Here is an 18,107-nt window from a genome sequence, read left to right on the forward strand (position 1 = left end):
GGGTATTGCAGAGTAACGGGGTATTGCAGAGTAACGAGGTATTGCAGAGTAACGGGGTATTGCAGAGTAACGGGGTATTGCAGAGTAACAAGGTATTGCAGAGTAACGAGGTATTGCAGAGTAACGGGGTATTGCAGAGTAACGGGGTATTGCAGAGTAACGGGGTATTGCAGAGTAACGGGGTATTGCAGAGTAACGGGGTATTGCAGAGTAACGAGGTATTGCAGAGTAACGGGGTATTGCAGAGTAACAGGGTATTGCAGAGTAACGGGGTATTGCAGAGTAACGAGGTATTGCAGAGTAACGGGGTATTGCAGAGTAACGGGGTATTGCAGAGTAACAAGGTATTGCAGAGTAACGGGGTATTGCAGAGTAACGGGGTATTGCAGAGTAACGGGGTATTGCAGAGTAACGGGGTATGGCAGAGTAACGGGGTATGGCAGAGTAACGGGGTATGGCAGAGTAAGGGGTATGGCAGAGTAAGGGGTATGGCAGAGTAAGGGGTATGGCAGAGTATTGTATGTATTGGGCAGGGATAGCTGAGCTGGGAGGGATGGCTGGATCTGTGACTGCAGTTGTCACAGATCCAGCCACAGCACTGCTGACACCCCGCGCTCCCCCCCCCCCCTCTCTCCTCTCCTCTCGCACTGTACCGAACGGTACAGAGAGGAGAGGGGGGAACCGGCGTCATCAAATGACGCCGGTTTGTTTACAAGTGATCGCTCCGTCATTTGACGGAGCGATTACTTGGTAAACAGTCGCGATTCGCGGCAATTTACCGTGATCCGTGATGCGCCGGGTCTTCTAGACCCGGCGAGCACGGACACTTCCGTGAGCGCGCCCCAGGGGACGCGCAAACGCGGAAGTGCACGAGGACGTCCCAGGGACGTCCTGTCACAGTAACTCGACCGCGCTGTAGCAGTATTTTTGCTATAGCGCGGTCGGCAAGTGGTTAAAGCGGGGGTTCACACTTAGAGGGCACTTTTCCCCCTTAGATTCCTGCTCGTTTTTACTAGGGGAATCGGCTATTTATTTTAAAATATGAGCAGTACTTACCCGTTTACGAGATGCATCCTCTCCGTCGCTTCCGGGTATGGGCTTTCGGGAATGGGCGTTCCTTCTTGATTGACAGTCTTCCGAGAGGCTTCCGACGGTCGCATCCATCGCGTCACGATTTTCCGAAAGAAGCCGAACGTCGGTGCGCAGGCGCAGTATAGAGCCGCACCGACGTTCGGCTTCTTTCGGCTACGAGTGACGCGATGGATGCGACCGTCGGAAGCCTCTCGGAAGAATGTCAATCAAGAAGGAACGCCCGCTCCCGAAGACCCATACCCGGAAGCGACGGAAGAAGATGCATCTCGAAAACGGGTAAGTACGGCTCATATTTTAATACAAATAGCCGATTCCCCTAGACCGAACGAGCAGGAATCTAGGGGAAGAAAAAAAACATTTTTAGAAATGGGTGAACTCCCGCTTTAAGTAATTTTCTAGCAAAAAAAACTGTTTTAGTCTTGTAAACACCAAATCTGAAAAACACCCAAAGTAGAGAAGTGGTTAATGACACTGGCAGCTAAGGGGTTAACATCAGGGGCGATCAAAGGGTTAACTGTGTGCATATCCAGTGTGGGAGGTGCTTTTACTAAGGAAAGACATGGACCCATGTCCCTGCTTTGCAGGAACACAGGATCCATGCCTTCCCTCCTGACAGAACGACAATCTACCTTGTTTACATAGGCGCTTGAGCAGAATGCTGTTCTGCCTCTGTACCGAACGATCGGCAGGTGCCGGCAGACAGTGAGTCCGCGGTACCCACCCACCGGCTACTGCTGTAAATAATTACAGAGGGAGCCAGCCGCTGGCGGCATCCATTTGCATACACTACCTGGAAGGGCAGGGTCACATATATATACAGGCCCGGATTTCCCACAAGGCCACCGAGGCCAGGCCTCGGGGCGGCAGGGCACTGAGGGGCGGCAGTGGCATGGAGTCCCCCGACGCCCAGAAACATACAGTTAAGTTGCTTTCTAGCAGGACTAAATGTAGTGTGGGGGAATCCGCTCGCTCGTCAACAAGTGATTGCGGCGATGTTGCCAAAATCACTTGTAAAATGTGTGCTGCCGTCCTAACCCCCCCCCACATACCTTTCTCTGCTGGCTCTGTCTTCGGGACTCCGTCTTCCCCCCGGCCGCCGAGTCTGTCTCCTGTCCCTCCCGCCGATGTACACAGTGAGAGGGGTGAGCTGTGCTCTTCCCATCTCAGCTGTGACAGGAGTTCTAGCATAGTGCTAGGACTCCTGTTTTGGAGGTGACAGGGTCAACCTGTCACCTCCAATTGCTATCACACAGGGAATTGTTTTCTCCTGTGTGATAGCAATAAAGGTAAAGTGGAGGTCCCGCAAAAAAAAATAATTAAAAGTCAGCAGCTACAAATACAGCAGCTGCTGATTTTTAATAAATGGACACTTACCTGTTCAGCACGCCCGCGATGTTGGCAGCAGAAGACGAGCCATCCTCGGTGAGGGAATCAGGAAGTGAAGCCTTGCGGCTTCACTGCCCGGTTCCCTACTGTGCATGTGCAAGTAGCGCGGTGCCTTCCCAGTTTCCCCCGCTGTCTCCTGGGACCAGTGTGTTTCCCAGAAGGCAGTGGGGAGGGGCAGCGGGGGGGGCGGAAAGTGGGAGTCTCTCCCCGGAAGTGGCGGCAAATACCTGTATTATACAGGTATCTGCACCCCCCTGAAAGGTGCCAAATGTGACACCGGAGGGGGGGAGAGTTCCGAAAAGCGGAAGTTCCATTATTTGGGTGGAACTCCGCTTTAAGTGAAAAAAATTGATAAAAAAAAAAAAAAACAATAAAAATAATAAGAACATTTTAATAATTAAATTAATAAAATAAAAAAGTAATGAATAAGAAAAATAATAAGAAAATTATACAAAAAGAAAAAAAGTAAACGACAAGCTACAAATACAAAAGAGTGATAAAAAATGTGAAAAGAAAAGAAACAAAAATATTTATACTAACTGTGCCGCCCCTGCCATCTGATTGCCATTCTCTGTTGATTTGGGGTGGGGTGGATCAGTTGGCGGGGAGGGGGTGCATTGTGGAACCTGGCCTTGGGGCGGCAGGGAGAGCAAATCCGGCCCTGTATATATACATGATCCTGCGTACAGCGGCCGTCCTGTAGCAGTAAAACCATCAAGTAGATCATTTCACATGCTTTTAGGGAGAATGTTTCTCCACATATACCGTACACACAGGCCATGCTCACCAGTGACAGGGGTTGGGACAAAATATAAAACTGCTGGGGTGCTTACAGCTGTCACTTGTTATTATGTCTAACTTATAAATAGCTTTTTTGTAACTGTAAGTTAAAGAGGAAGTAAACCCAGGAAAAAATAAAAAAACACCTGCAAGACAAAAGCATAATGAGCTAGTATGCATGGCATACTAGCTCATTATGTAATACTCACCTCCGATCGAAACCCCCGCAGCCATCCTCTACCAACGCCCGGGCAGCCGACATCTTGCCTGGGGGTTACTTCCGCGTATCGCGGCTCCGGCACTCTGACTGGCCGGAACAGCGATGACGTCACTCCTGCTCATGCGCGTGGGAGCCGGCAGTGACAGCACGGCCTAAATTAGGAACGGGACAATACAGTGCGCCTGCGCTGCTTGTCTACAGCGCATGCGCACGTGGAGGTTTAGGAGATATTTAAAGCACCTACAGGTAAACATTAATCTAGACTTACCTGTAGGTTAAAGTGGTTGTAATGGGTTTACAACCACTTTAAGTGATGTACACACTATGTCCTCCTGGGTGTCCTCCTGGGTGGGTCTGATGATTTGGTTGGCCATGCGTCCGAGGATTGCGGGGATAACCTGGTGCACACATCTGCTAATGGAGGATTGTGCCATCCCAGCCACGACTCCACTTGTACGCTGAAAAGAGCCACTGGCAAGGAAAGTGTTGCCAGTACCTTGACCAGTGTCTCCACTGCATGTGAGCGGTGTGTCTGGCTGGTGATGTCATCTTTCAGGGTTGTGGTTAATTCCAGGATATCAGAAGGGCTGAATCTGAAGATGCCATACACCTCAGAATCACACATGCCAAAGACGTTTATGCGCGGTGGGTATATCCTCTAACGTGCCCTCCTCTCCCGTGCCCTCCTCCTCCTCCGTTCCCTCCTCCTTCTGTGCGCATCTAAAGCCAGTAGTATAGCTATGACCATGGATGCCCCTGGCATGTTGGCATACAGATTGTTGTCCTGCAAGTGTGGCTGCTCAGCTCGTCCCTGCAAAGTTAAAGTTGCTTTTAAAAGGGGAACCTTAAGACCGGACCACGCGTAGCCTGCGCCGGTCAAACGTACTTTTGTGGATCGCCGTATCTCCCTTATTTGCATATTTGCATAGCAAAACAATGGTGCGTCTACCGTATTTTTGCACCCACGATGCGCCGGTGTAGAAAAATTACGCCGGTCGGAAAAACCGAGTTTTCAGGCGTATCTCGTTTTGGGGATACGGCGCATAGATACGCCGGCGCATATTTACACTTACGCCGCGCATCTCGAGATACGCCAGCGTAAGTGCTTTGTGGATCTGCTTCATAGAAAATACTAAAGGACTTTGACGACTAACAAAAAGTATCTATTTTCTCAGTCAGCTCCTGTAATTCTATGTTTATTGTTTTTACAGGGGCAGATTGAGAAAATGTAAACTTTTTCTATAAACAAAAAGCAGTCAAAAATGTATACATACGTTTGTAAAATAAAAATAAATATAAAAAAAGTAAACATAAAAGCACAGGGGTGGACTGAGAAAATGGATACTTTTCATCAGTGGTCCTAGTCTTCTATAAACATAAAAATAAAAAGTGAAGCGCTAAGCCACTAAAAAATGATTGTGTAGAAAATGTATAGGTATCAATCATGTAATATCAGAACCCCATTTAAATGCTACATATAACTGTGATCATAATCCTCATATTTACGCACAAACCATCAAATATGAGTCACAGTACAAAGAAAATGTATGTGATATAAATGTGCAAAAACGTAATTATTATTAAAAAATAAATTATTATTTTGGCTCATTCACATGGGTGGCCAGGGGGTGGTAAATAGAATTTTTGTGTGTGTGTGTGTGTGTTTGTTTGTTTTTAGTACAAATAATAAAGGACTATGATCACTGATGAACAGTAACAATTTTCTTAGTCGGTCCTTGCAATGCTATGAACATTTTGAACGTCCTTATGCTCAAGCTGTATTAGTGCACTTGCGACAGAGTACCGTCCGTGATACTTTTTTTGCACTACCATACAATTTTCTAAATTGTATTGTATTGCAATTATTATTATTATTATTATTATTATTTTTTTTTTTTTAATTATTTGCAAGTTAGTGCAAATATGAAAAGTATCATGGACAGTACTCATTTGAACGTCCATATGATAATCTGACAGCAGGTGGCGCTGTTGTACAAGGGAAATGATGCCTGCACAGAACTTTTGAAACTTTCTGTTACTTTCTGTAGTGCAGTGTAGAGGAACACGTCTCTAATTAGGGGAATCCCGTCTCCAATGCAAACAGAGATTTTTTCCATCAATACAAATCCTGGAGTGCTCTGTCAGTTAATATTCCACTTTGAGCCAGTTTTTCCTCCTCTGCTGACGTCCCCCATCACTGAGCACTCAGCTCCCCCCATGCTGCCAGCACTGAGAGCCAGCCAGGGCCGGGCTATACATGGGAATCACCGAGCTGCATCCATCCCCTGCCTGTCCCTGACACCCAGTGACAACCTCTGCCTCCCCCTGACACCCTTTGCATGCCCCTGACACCCTCTGCCTGCCCCTGACACCCTCTGACACCCTCTGCCTGCCCCTGACACCCTCTGCCTCCGCCTGACACCCTCTACCTGCCCCTGACACCCCTTACCTGTCCCTGACACCCACTGCCTGTCCCTACCACCCTCTGTCTGCCCCTGGCACCCCCTGCCTGCACGGGCGTAGGAACCGGGGGGGACGGGGGGGACGCATCCCCCCCACGAAAAAATGCAGGGGGGACATGTATGGTAAAATCCCCCCCAGATGTGACTGCGCTCACTAAACTGTGTGCCCGCTGGCGCCGACTAATTGGCTGCCGCGTGCGCTCCTGGCTGGCTCCCTTTCCTTCTGTGCGTCTTCTGGCCCCCCCCATGGAGGATTGAGTTGGTTCATTCCAGTTCCACCGCCGTGCACCGCGTGACGTCACGCCGGCGGCCGGAGGTGAGAGAGGGAGGAGGGAGCGAGAGTGACTGTCGGCGCCAGTCAGAGTACAAGTTGTGACTCACGGTCACAAGGAGCCTGCTGCTGCGCCTGGGCCTGGCCTGCCTTACTGATTACAGTAAAAACTGTCTGCAAGAAGACAGAACCTTCATAAAAAGTAAGAAAGTATTGTGTGGGGAGGGGGTGTTGGACTGAGCTGAGGACCTCAATGTTTTTTTTCTTTAGTCAGAGAAGGCAAGCTCAAAATAACAAACATTTTTTTAAACTGCTATTTTTTATTTAAAAAATTATGGTCACCTCAGGCTGAGGTGACCATATTTTTTTAAATAAAAAATAGCAGTTTAAAAAAATGTTTGTTATTTTGAGCTTGCCTTCTCTGACTAAAGAAAAAAAAAAAAACATTAATTGCAGCCTCACTGTGCCACCAAACGCAGCCACTGTGCCATCACATGCAGCCACTGTGCCCATCAAACATAGTAGCCACTGTGCCCATCAATTGTCGCCACTGTGCTCATCACACGCAGCCACTGTGCCATCACATGCAGCCACTGTGCCCATCAAACGCAGCCACTGTGCCCATCAATTGTCGCCACTGTGCCCAAACGCATCCACTGTGCCAATCACACACAGCCACTGCCCATCAATTGTCGCCACTGTGCCCAAACGCATCCACTGTGCCAATCACACACAGCCACTGTGCCCATCAAACGCAGCCACTGCCCATCAATTGTCGCCACTGTGCCCAAACGCATCCACTGTGCCAATCACACACAGCCACTGTGCCACCAAACGCAGTCACTGTGCCATTGCATGCAGCCACTGTGCCCATCAAACGTAGTAGCCACTGTGCCCATCAATTGTCGCCACTGTGCTCATCACACGCAGCCACTGTGCCAACACATGCAGCCACTGTGCCCATCAAATGCAGCCACTGTGCCCATCAATTGTCGCCACTGTGCCCAAACGCATCCACTGTGCCAATCACACACAGCCACTGCCCATCAATTGTCGCCACTGTGCCCAAACGCATCCACTGTGCCAATCACACACAGCCACTGTGCCCATCAAACGCAGCCACTGTGCCCATCAATTGTTGCCACTGTGCCCATCACACGCAGCCACTGTGCCACCATTTTTACTGATGCCATGTGGGTTAATTTTTTAAATAAAAAATAGCAGTTTAAAAAAATGTTTGTTATTTTGAGCTTGCCTTCTCTGACTAAAGAAAAAAACAAACATTAATTGCAGCCTCACTGTGCCACCAAACGCAGTCACTGTGCCATTGCATGCAGCCACTGTGCCCATCAAACGTAGTAGCCACTGTGCCCATCAATTGTCGCCACTGTGCTCATCACACGCAGCCACTGTGCCATCACATGCAGCCACTGTGCCCATCAAACGCAGCCACTGTGCCCATCAATTGTCGCCACTGTGCCCAAACGCATCCACTGTGCCCATCAAACGCAGCCACTGTGCCCATCATTTGTTGCCACTGTGCCCATCATTTGTTGCCACTGTGCCCATCACACGCAGCCACTGTGCCACCATTTTTACTGATGCCATGTGGGTTAATTTTTACTAATGCCATGTGGGTTGATTTTTACTAATGCCATGTAGGTTAATTTTTACTTATGCCATGTGGGTTGATTTTTAGTAATGCCATGTGGGTTGATTTTTACTGATGCCATGTGGGTTGATTTTTACTGATGCCATGTGGGTTGATTTTTACTGATGCCATGTGGGTTGATTTTTACTGATGCCATGTGGGTTAGTTTTTAGTTATGCCATGTGGGTTAGTTTTTAGTAATGCCATGTGGGTTAATTTTTACTGATGCCATGTGGGTTAATTTTTACTGATGCCATGTGGGTTAATTTTTACTGATGCCATGTGGGTTAATTTTTACTTATGCCATGTGGGTTGATTTTTAGTAATGCCATGTCGGTTGATTTTTGCTAATGCCATGTGGGTTGATTTTTACTGATGCCATGTGGGTTGATTTTTACTGATGCCATGTGGGTTAATTTTTACTGATGCCATGTGGGTTGATTTTTACTGATGCCATGTGGGTTGATTTTTACTGATGCCATGTGGGTTGGTTTTTACTAATGCTATACCGGTTGATGATGGTTTATTTTTTTATTGCTGCATATTGCTCTTCGCATTACCCTCTCTGGATTGCTTTAATAGTTTGATCTATTGGCTTGAGATACGAATATACCTGGCGAGTAAAAATGCTGTCCCCCCCAGATTTGTAAGGGTTCCTACACCCATGCCTGCCTGCCCCTGGCACCCTCTGTCTTCCCCTGACACCCCCTACCTGCCTCTGTCACCCTCTGTCTGCCCCGGACACCCCCTGCCTGTCCCTACCACTCTCTGCCTGCTCCTGCCTGGATGGGAGATTGCTGGACACACTGAGGACTCTGCTAGGGATCTACAGCCAGAAGTCCCGGAGTCTGCTCCTAGTCCAGGTACTGCCATGGCATCTTTGCAGCCAGCTCTTTGTAGGGGGAATCAAGCTTTGGCAACCTGTGGATCCCCAGCTGTGGTAGGACTAAAAGTCCCAGCATTGCCTCTGAGTCTCTGCATGGCTTGGACTTGTAGTTCTCCACCACATCACAGCTGAGAGCCATAGTCTGCCCCCATATCCAACACAATAATTATTACCTAAAATATTTATTGTAATGCTTTGGGATGTTTTAATGTATGACATTTCATTTCACATTGTTTAATGGTATATAGTTACTATGTAATAATAGCCTAGTCTATATTTATATTTATATTCCCTCTCTCTCTCTCTCTCTCTCTCTCTCTCTCTCTCTCTCTCTCTCTCTCTCTCTCATATTTGTAATATATCTAACATATATATTTATTATTCCATACTTACTATGTATACTTCTTATTATATGTATTTACTATTTATATTTGTAATCATATATATTTATTATTATTATTTACTTACTATGTATACTTCCTATTTTATATATACTGTATATATATATATATATTATATAAATCTTTACTATTTATATTTGTAATATATTTAATATATATATATGTATTATTTATACTCACTATGTATACTTCTTATAATATAGTTACAATTTTTTATACATTTTTTTTTAAATATTTCTTATTATCCATATACAATATATTGTACATTTGTTGTTAAATTTATTATATACCTTTTTTTTACATATTTACTACAGTGTATATATGTATATGATATTATTATGTACTTTAGATATGTCTTATTGTATGTTTTTCTCTTTCTTTCTTTCTTTCTTTCTTTCTTTCTTTCTTTCTTTCTTTCTCTCTCTCATTTTATATTTAATATATATTTATATATTATATTCATATTATATTTAATATATATTTACATACATATATACACAGTATATATTAATCCAATATAAATAAATAAATCCTTTATAATAATAATAATAATAATAATAATAATAATATATTATAATATAACATGAATATAATATATAAATATATATTAAATAAAAAATATATTAAAATATATAGATATATGATTTAATATTATATGCACCAGCGCAGCGCAGTCGTGTGAACTGACCTACACAGGGGGTTATTCATGAAAGGCAAATCCACTTTGCACTACAAGTGCAAACTACAAGTGCAAACTGCACTTGAAATTGCACTGAAAGTGCACTTGGACGTGCAGTCGCTGTAGATTCGAGGGGCACATGCAAGGAAAGTAAAAAACAGCATTTTAGCTTGCACGTGATTGGATGATAAAATCAGCAGAGCTTCCCCACATTTAAGATCTACCCCTCAGATTTCAAGCGACTGCACTTCCAAGTGCACTTTCAGTGCAATTTCTAGTGCAGTTTGCACTTGTAGTGCAAAGTGGATTTGCCTTTAGTAAATAACCCCCACAGTCTTGCACAGCCCAGTGCACCAGGTGTGAATCTGGCCCTAAGACACTATTGTGCCATTTCTATGATAAGGGAAGTGGGGGGTAAATAAATCCTCATCCATGTTCGAGGAAATAGATTTTGTCCATGTGTAATAATTGTGTTGAATTTTGGAATCAGTTCTGCAACAAAGTTTGTCTTTAAGTTCCTCTAGAAATTATATTTGATACATTTCCATTGCATCTACAAGAGGCCATACAATGTGGTTCCCAGGACCATCATCTAGGAACCACAGTTGCTGTGTCCAGCTACCCATAGAGACCAATGGCTGTACAAGGGTATTCAGTACTTAAACACGTGCATGCGGAAAATGTATGGCTTTGGACGCAGACAGTCTGCATCCAGGGTCATACATCCATATGCATGTCTGTGCTTTGCTTTTTTCAGCACCATATACTTACAGCCTGCCTTTGTCAGGGGCTGGACGCTGCACCTGTGCCCAGAGGCGGTCGCCTAAGGCCTCCCACTCCCAGGGGCTGTGCCTCCAAAATGCCGGGAGGGATGCACAGCAGCTAGATGTCCGTGTGTGTATAGGTTTTAGAGGCATATAGTATAAAGCAATGAATGTGACACGCAGTGCCAGGCCAAGGTCATTGTGCCCCCCCAAGATGTATGAGCATTATGTGTCAGCAAATATCCCCCCCAAAAAAAAAATCTGCCCCCCCTGCTGAAATCCCCCCTCCCGGCACAAATCTTTGCCCTCATTCCCCAATGCTCACTTACCTCATCCTTCCATTTTGCTTTTAAGGCCCCATTCACACGAGGCGGACTCCGTTCCTATGGAGTCCGCCTGCTCCGGCCAGCTCAGCGGGAGATCAGTCCGCAGATCTCCGCTGAGCCGACGGATGACAAGCTCCTCTCTGCTCACTGAGCGGGGAGGGGCTTGTCAGGCACCGCTGTCTCCTATGGAGCGATCTGATGAAAACCGACAGCATGTCCGTTTTCATCAGATCTTAACCGATCCGCATGGACGGATAGGGACGTGCCCCCTATACGTCTGTTTTTAGCGGATCGGATAGGGTCGGATGTCAGCGGACATGTCTCTGCTGACATCCGACGCTCCACATTGCACTCACATTTGGTAGAATAAAAAATCGCGTATGTAATTAGCTGAAGCCGGCCGGCTCTTACTAGCCGCCCGTCCTTCCGGATAGCAGCAAAGGTATAATGTGGTGATGTCAGCACGCCGCTCCTCCCTACGCCGTTTCGTCACAAGACTGACTTCTTCCAGTGCCCCTGGAAAAAGTCAGTCTTGTGACGAAACGGCGTAGGGAGTAGCGGCGTGCTGACATCACCACATTATACCTTTGCTGCTATCAGGAAGGACGGGCGGATAGTAAGAGCCGGCCAGCTTCAGCTAATTACATACGCGATTTTTTATTCTACCAAATGTGAGTGCAATGTACTCTTTTACCTTAATAAATGTTTTATAGTGGCTGTATTACACTATATTTGGCATCTCTCTTCATTTGGGTCACACTTAATGGGAACCTTTGATCGAGTAACCTAAGTTGGAACGCACAGGGAGACAGCGCTTAGGAAGCCCCAGGAAACCATACATTCGGCTGTTAGCCACATGCGTATTTGATCTCTTTTCACAGAGATCCATGTCAGCTGGTAAGCAGATACGATATTAGAGGTGGAGGCTTCATTTATGTTCTGCTCTACTGCACGGTTTCCCTTGGATCTGTCTGACACAGTCCTGACTATCCTGCTCGCCCCCTCCCCCCTCAAGAGGCTTTCTCCACACCAGGGAGAAAGCCTCGCATTACTGTGTGTAGTTAGACAGAAGAACAGGAAGTGAGGATTTCTCAGAAGAAATAAGGACATTTAAAAGCAAAATCGAAGGATGAGGTAAGTGAAGGAGGACTGCACTAAGGTAAAGGAAGCTATTTAGGAGAAAAAAAAATTCCTTTACAACCCCTTTAAAACACAGGCACTAGGAAGATTCTCCTGCAGTGAATGTTTGTAATGACTGATGCATCAGCGTTTACCTGTGCATGCGTGTCCGGCATATTTTCTGAATGCAGAATTATAGATTGTTACAATTATAATGAGATTTAAAAAAAACATCACAACCGTTAATTGATGTGTGTCACTTGTTTCCAAGTTTCAGTGAAATCATTAACTTTCCTCTGGTTAAACATTTGCTAGAGATCACTACCTGGATAAAAAGGAATGAAAAACAAATTGTAAATCAATATTTTTTTGTTGTATACTACCATGAGAAATGATGGCAGTATACTATATATATATATATATATATATATATATATATATATATATATATATATATATATATATATATATATATATATAGCTAAAAAGAAAATTTTCTTCAGATCCATTATTGTTCTGTGTGAGTAGATATGCATGTTGGGTATAAGAGTGTAGTTAGGGGGTTGGAGCTTCTGCTTAGGATGCAAACTAACAAAAATCACACTGGAAATTAAAATACAAAGAACAAGTGTAAACCTCAGACATGAAATATGAACAAAAAAAGTGTTTTTTTGTTGTTCTTGTTTTTCCTGGATGCCCCTCCCGGGAATCCGGGGGGGGGGGGGGGGGAAGATAGGAACGAAAGAGATATATGCCTAATAGGGGACGTATAATAATAAGTAGGATGGCGATGGTCGGGCTGTACTATCCCTTTTGTATTATGTATTATGTATTGTATTGTATCATTTTGTTTTAAAATAAAAAAAGAGATTAATCGGAAAAAAAAAGAAATATGAACAAAGCATATCCCTCTATAGTGTGTACTTGCCTCAATCCAGAGCACTAACAGCATACCTCCCAACTTTCCCTGATTTGAGGGACTGTCCCTGACTTGGAGCAATGTCCCTCTGTCCCTCTTTCAAAGTCCAGAACTAAATCCCATTGAGAATCTGTGGCAAGACTTGAAAATTGCAGTTCACAGACGCTCTCCATCCAATCTGACAGAACTTGAGATATTTTACAAAGTAGAAATGGGCAAAAATGTCCCTCTCTAGATGTGCAAAGCTGGTAGAGACATCCCCAAAAATACTTGTGTCTGTAATTGCAGTGAAAGGAGGTTCTACAAAGTATTGACTCCGGGGGGCTGAATTCAAATGTACCCCACACTTTTCACATATTTTTTTTTTTTTTTTTTTATTGAAAACCATTTATCATTTTTCTTCCACTTCACAATTATGTGCCACTTTGTGTTGGTCTATCACATAAAATCCCAATAAAATACATTTATATTTTTGGTTGCAACGTGACAAAATGTGGAAACTTTAAGGGGTATGAATACTTTTTCAAGGTACTGTATACCTTATGAAGGGACTATCCTCAGCTGATACACAGAGATGAAACAAATCCTACTACATAACTTAATAGCTACATCATATTTCATATTCCTGATATGCTGTACCATGTACTTGTATGAGAAAGTATCCTGTTACTTTGTGTAAAGTCCCTCTGCTTTCCTATTACAAACTAACCACATTATGCATGAGAGCACAGCATGGTCAGTTTTCTAGCTGTGATGGGAACTCAGTGTGCTCTCCTCCTCCCCTCCAAAGATAAGTCTTGTCCTGGGAGGGGGTGGAGGGCTGAAGTTAGACTCTATAGGGGCAGATCCACATACATCTGCGCCGGGCGCAGCGTATCTAAGATACGCTATGCCTCTGTAACTTACTTTGCTTTGGTTTGAATCCTCAACTAATTCGCGCCGTAAGTTACGGCCGCGTAGTGTATTTCTCGCGGCGTAAGGGTGTGGAATTCAAATGGCTGTGATGGGGGCGTGTTTTATGTTAATACGTCGTGACCCAACGTAATCTGCGTTTTTTTAACTGCGCATGCGCCGTCCCTGGGGGTATCCCAGTGCGCATGCTCGAAATTAAACCGGAACCAGCCAATGCTTACGACGGTGACGTCATTCTACGCAAATTCCTATTCGCGAATGACTTACGCAAACGACGCAAAAAATTCTAAATTGTACGCGGGAAGGACAGCCATACTTAACATTGAGTACGCCACCATATAGCAGCTTTAAATATACGCCGGAAAAAGCCAAACGCAAACGACGGAAAAAAATGCGCCGGGCCGTCGTACGTTCGTGGATCGCCATAAATAGCTAATTTGCATACTCGACGCGGATTACGACGGAAACGCCACCTAGCGGGCAACGAAAAATTGCATCTAAGCTCCGAAGGCGTATGAAGACGTAAGCCTGTCGGATCACGCCGAGATGCCGTCGTTTCTTGTTTTGAGGATTCAATACAAAGATACGACGCAGGAATTTTGAAATTACGCCGGCGTATCAATAGATACGCCGCCATAATTTCTTTGTGGATCTGCCCATATAGAGCTTAGTGAAGAAAGCTCAGAGAGCTGATTGGAGGGAAGGGACACACCCCCTTCATACAGAAAACAGGAACAGAGCTGAGGCTGTCAATCAGCTGCAGCTCCCTCCCCTGTCACCTTTTTTTCTCTTGGTGTCAGGAAAACTTGTCAGAAGTGACTCATGCTGATAGCAGAGGCAGCAGACAGAAGTGACATTTAGCATACTTCCCAACTTTCTGAGATGGGAATGAGGGACACATCCTATCAGCAAAAGTATGCAGGCATAGGACACACCCCCTGCCACGCCCCCTTAAAAGGGGCTGCTGTCTTTTGGCAGCCCATGGACTGTACAGCTCCTTTAGAGGCCTCAGTGGTTTCAGGGCTAGGGGCCTGGATGGACTTTACTTGGAGCCGATTGCAGAACTTCACCACAGAGGATCTGGTCTTGAGAGGTGCCGTCTCACTCACTGGGCCATGTCTAAAGAAAGTCCAGTGAGTGCTGACCCTAAACTGGTCCCTGTGACTATATAGTGTTTTGGACACTGCACTGGGTACCAACAGTTGTGCATCAGTGCAAGGTTACCAGGTGCCAAAAAGATGTGCCCCATGGCCTTCAGCTAGCCTTAGACCAGAGGTCTCCAAACGTACCAAACAAAGGGCCAGTTTACCATCTTTCAGGCTTTAGGGGGGCTGGACCGGGGCCAGTGGGATTAGAAAATGTCCCAATGTTATTGGGGGTAAACAATGCCTGAAATTGTGAAATGGTCCCTCATTGTTGCTATCAGTGGGATAAAATTGTGCCCCATTATTGGTGTCAGTGAGAGAAATTATGTCCCATTGCTGGAATCAGCGGGAGAAATGGTGCCCCATTCTTGGTATCAGTGGGAGAAATGGTGCCCCATTGATGGTGTCAGTGTGAGAAATGGTTCCCCATTGCTGGTGTCAGTTGAAAGAATAGTGCCCGAAGGGCCAGATAAAGGCAAGCAAAGGGCCACTTCCAGTGCCCAGGCCGCAGTTTGAGACACCCTGCCTTATGCCCCTTTCACACTCATACGACTTGTCCCACGATTTGTGTTGGCAAAGTAGCATGACAAGTCGTTTCCCATGATTTCCAATGACAACCATTCATATTAGTACGACTTCAAGTTGTTCCGACTTCAAAATAGTCCTTGCACTACTTTGGCCCGAATTTTGATGCCACTTACACAGGCATTCCCTAAAATCGCGGCAAAACCGCGGCCGTGAATCACGGCGAAATTGTGGTAAATTCACACGACTTTGAAGTCGCAGTAGTGTGAAAGGGGCCGTTCAAGACCCACTATTGCTCAAGGAGAAGAGGGTCCCCTAAACATTAAGGGCCAGATTCACAGACATTTGCCCTGGCGCAGCGTATCAGAGATACGCTACGCCGCCGTATCTTACCTGGCGGAATTTCAAATCCAGGAAGATTTTGCGCTGTAAGTTACGGCAGCGTAGTGTATTTCTAGGCGCATATTTCAAATTGGGCGGGTAAGGGGCGTGCTTCATTTAAATGAAGCGCGTCCCCGCGCCAATTGAAATGCGCATGATCCGTTTCGAAATTTCCCGCTGTGCTTTGCGCGAAATGACGTTGCACCGATGTAATTTTTTGAACGTAGACGTGAGTTACGTCCTTTCCTATTCACGGACGACTTAAAAAAAAAATTCAAAATTCGACGCGGGAACGACGGCCATACTTTAACATGGCAAGTCTATCTATACGCCACGAAATAGCAGCTTTAACTATACGCCGGGAAAAGCCGACTAGCGACGACGTACGAGAATGCGACGGCCGCGCGTACCTTCGTGGATCGCCAGAAAAAGCTAATTAGCATACCTGACGTGGAAAACGACTCAAACTCCACCCAGCGGGTGCCGAAGTATTGCACCTATGATCCAAAGGCGTACGAAGCCTGTCGGATCGAAGCCAAAAGCCGTCGTATCTTGGTTTGAGGATTCAAACTAAAGATACGACGCGGCAAATTTGAAAGTACGCCGGAGTATCAGTAGATTCGCCGGCGTACTTCTTCTGTGAATCTGGCCCTAAGTGCCAAGCGTTTTAGAGTATTTCATGTCCTATTACCCTCTCCTGTTAAAGTTTCAGCAGGTTAGAAAGATGAGAACCGCATTCCTGTATTGGTTCTTCTTGCCAAAATTTCTGCATACGCTAGTATCTTCACCCAAAAACCACGCTTGCTTGACACGCTTCACCACTCCTGGCTTGTTCTTGTAAAAAATAAAACCTTAGCGCCTATGGATAATAAAAACTGATCAACAAAACACCAGCTGCAGTAGAAAACTTGCTAAAAAGCAAAAGAGCAAAAAACATTGGGCTAGATTCAGGTAGCTATTACGGCGGCGTATCTCCAGATACGCCGCCGTAATTTCAAATCTGCGCTGCGCCGATTCTCAAAGGCAGATACGCTCAAAAAATAGGCTTCCTCCGCCGACGTAACTTGAATACGGCGGCGTATAATTGTGTGCAATTCTACGCTGGCCGCTAGGGGCGTTTCTGTTGTTTTCGGCGTAGAATATGCAAATGACCTAGATACGCCGATTCACAAATGTACGTACGCCCGGCGCAATTTATTTACGTTGTTTACGTTAGGCTTTTTTGACGTAAGGTTGCTCCTGCTATTAGGTGGCGCAGCCAATGTTAAGTATGGTCGTCGTTCCCGCTTCGAAATTTGAATTTTTTACGTCGTTTGCGTAAGTCGTTTCGTGAATAGGGCTGGACGTAATTTACGTTCACGTCGAAAGCAATGACGATTTGCGTCGGAATTTCGAGCATGCGCACTGGGATTCTTTCACGAAAGGCGCATGCGCCGTTCGAAAAAAAACGTAAAATACGCGGGGTCAACCTTAATTTAAATAAAACACGCCCCCCTCATCATCTTTTGAATTACGCACACTTACGCCGGCCCCATTTACGCTACGCCGACGTAAGTTAGGAGGCAAGTGCTTTGTGAATACAGCACTTGCCTCTCAAACTTACGGCGGCGCAGCGTAAATACGATACAATGGGCCGCCGTAAGAATGGGCACAGCTTGCTGAATCTAGCCCAATATGAAAACAATTTACTGTGCTTGGCGTTAGTTAAATTCATATATATACGCAAAAAAACTAACACTAAAGCCCTGTACACACGGGCCAGAATCTCGTGAGGAAAAAACGTTGTTTTTCCTGACGAGATTCCTGGCAAGAATCTCTTGCCGCCCGAGTTTACAGACACTCCTGTCAAAAGAACCGCGGTTCTTTTGGAAAGGCAAGAACGCGGTGACGTCATCGCGTACGACAAGCATGCGCTCGTCACATTCGATGCCGTCGCCGCCATCTTGCTGCACCCTACCTATGCCTAGGAAGCTATCGCGCATGCGTCAAAGTCATTTCGAGCATGCGCGGGTTTCCACGGCGACAGGTAAGTATACACACTCTCGGGTTTCTCGGCAGGAAAACTGCAGAGAATCTCACGACGATAAAATAGAGAACATGTTCTCTATTTTTCTCGTCTAGATTCTGGGCAGTTTTCTTGTCGAGAAACATGAAAGCCTCGTACACACGCTCTGTATACTCGGCAAGA

At 45.5% G+C, this 18,107-nt stretch overlaps 1 protein-coding gene across 1 annotated transcript in view; it reads left to right on the forward strand.

Moving 5' to 3' along the window:
• The first annotated feature begins 8,570 nt into the window (after positions 1-8,570).
• Positions 8,571-18,107, forward strand: part of PLEKHH2 (pleckstrin homology, MyTH4 and FERM domain containing H2) — a 245,318-nt gene continuing 235,781 nt past the window's right edge. Inside the window, exon 1 of the mRNA XM_040351535.1 lies at positions 8,571-8,725. The gene's annotated coding sequence lies outside the window, so the exon portion shown is untranslated. The remainder of the gene's footprint in view (positions 8,726-18,107) is intronic.

Source organism: Rana temporaria, chromosome 4, assembly GCF_905171775.1.
Source record: "Rana temporaria chromosome 4, aRanTem1.1, whole genome shotgun sequence".
NCBI lineage: Eukaryota > Metazoa > Chordata > Amphibia > Anura > Ranidae > Rana > Rana temporaria.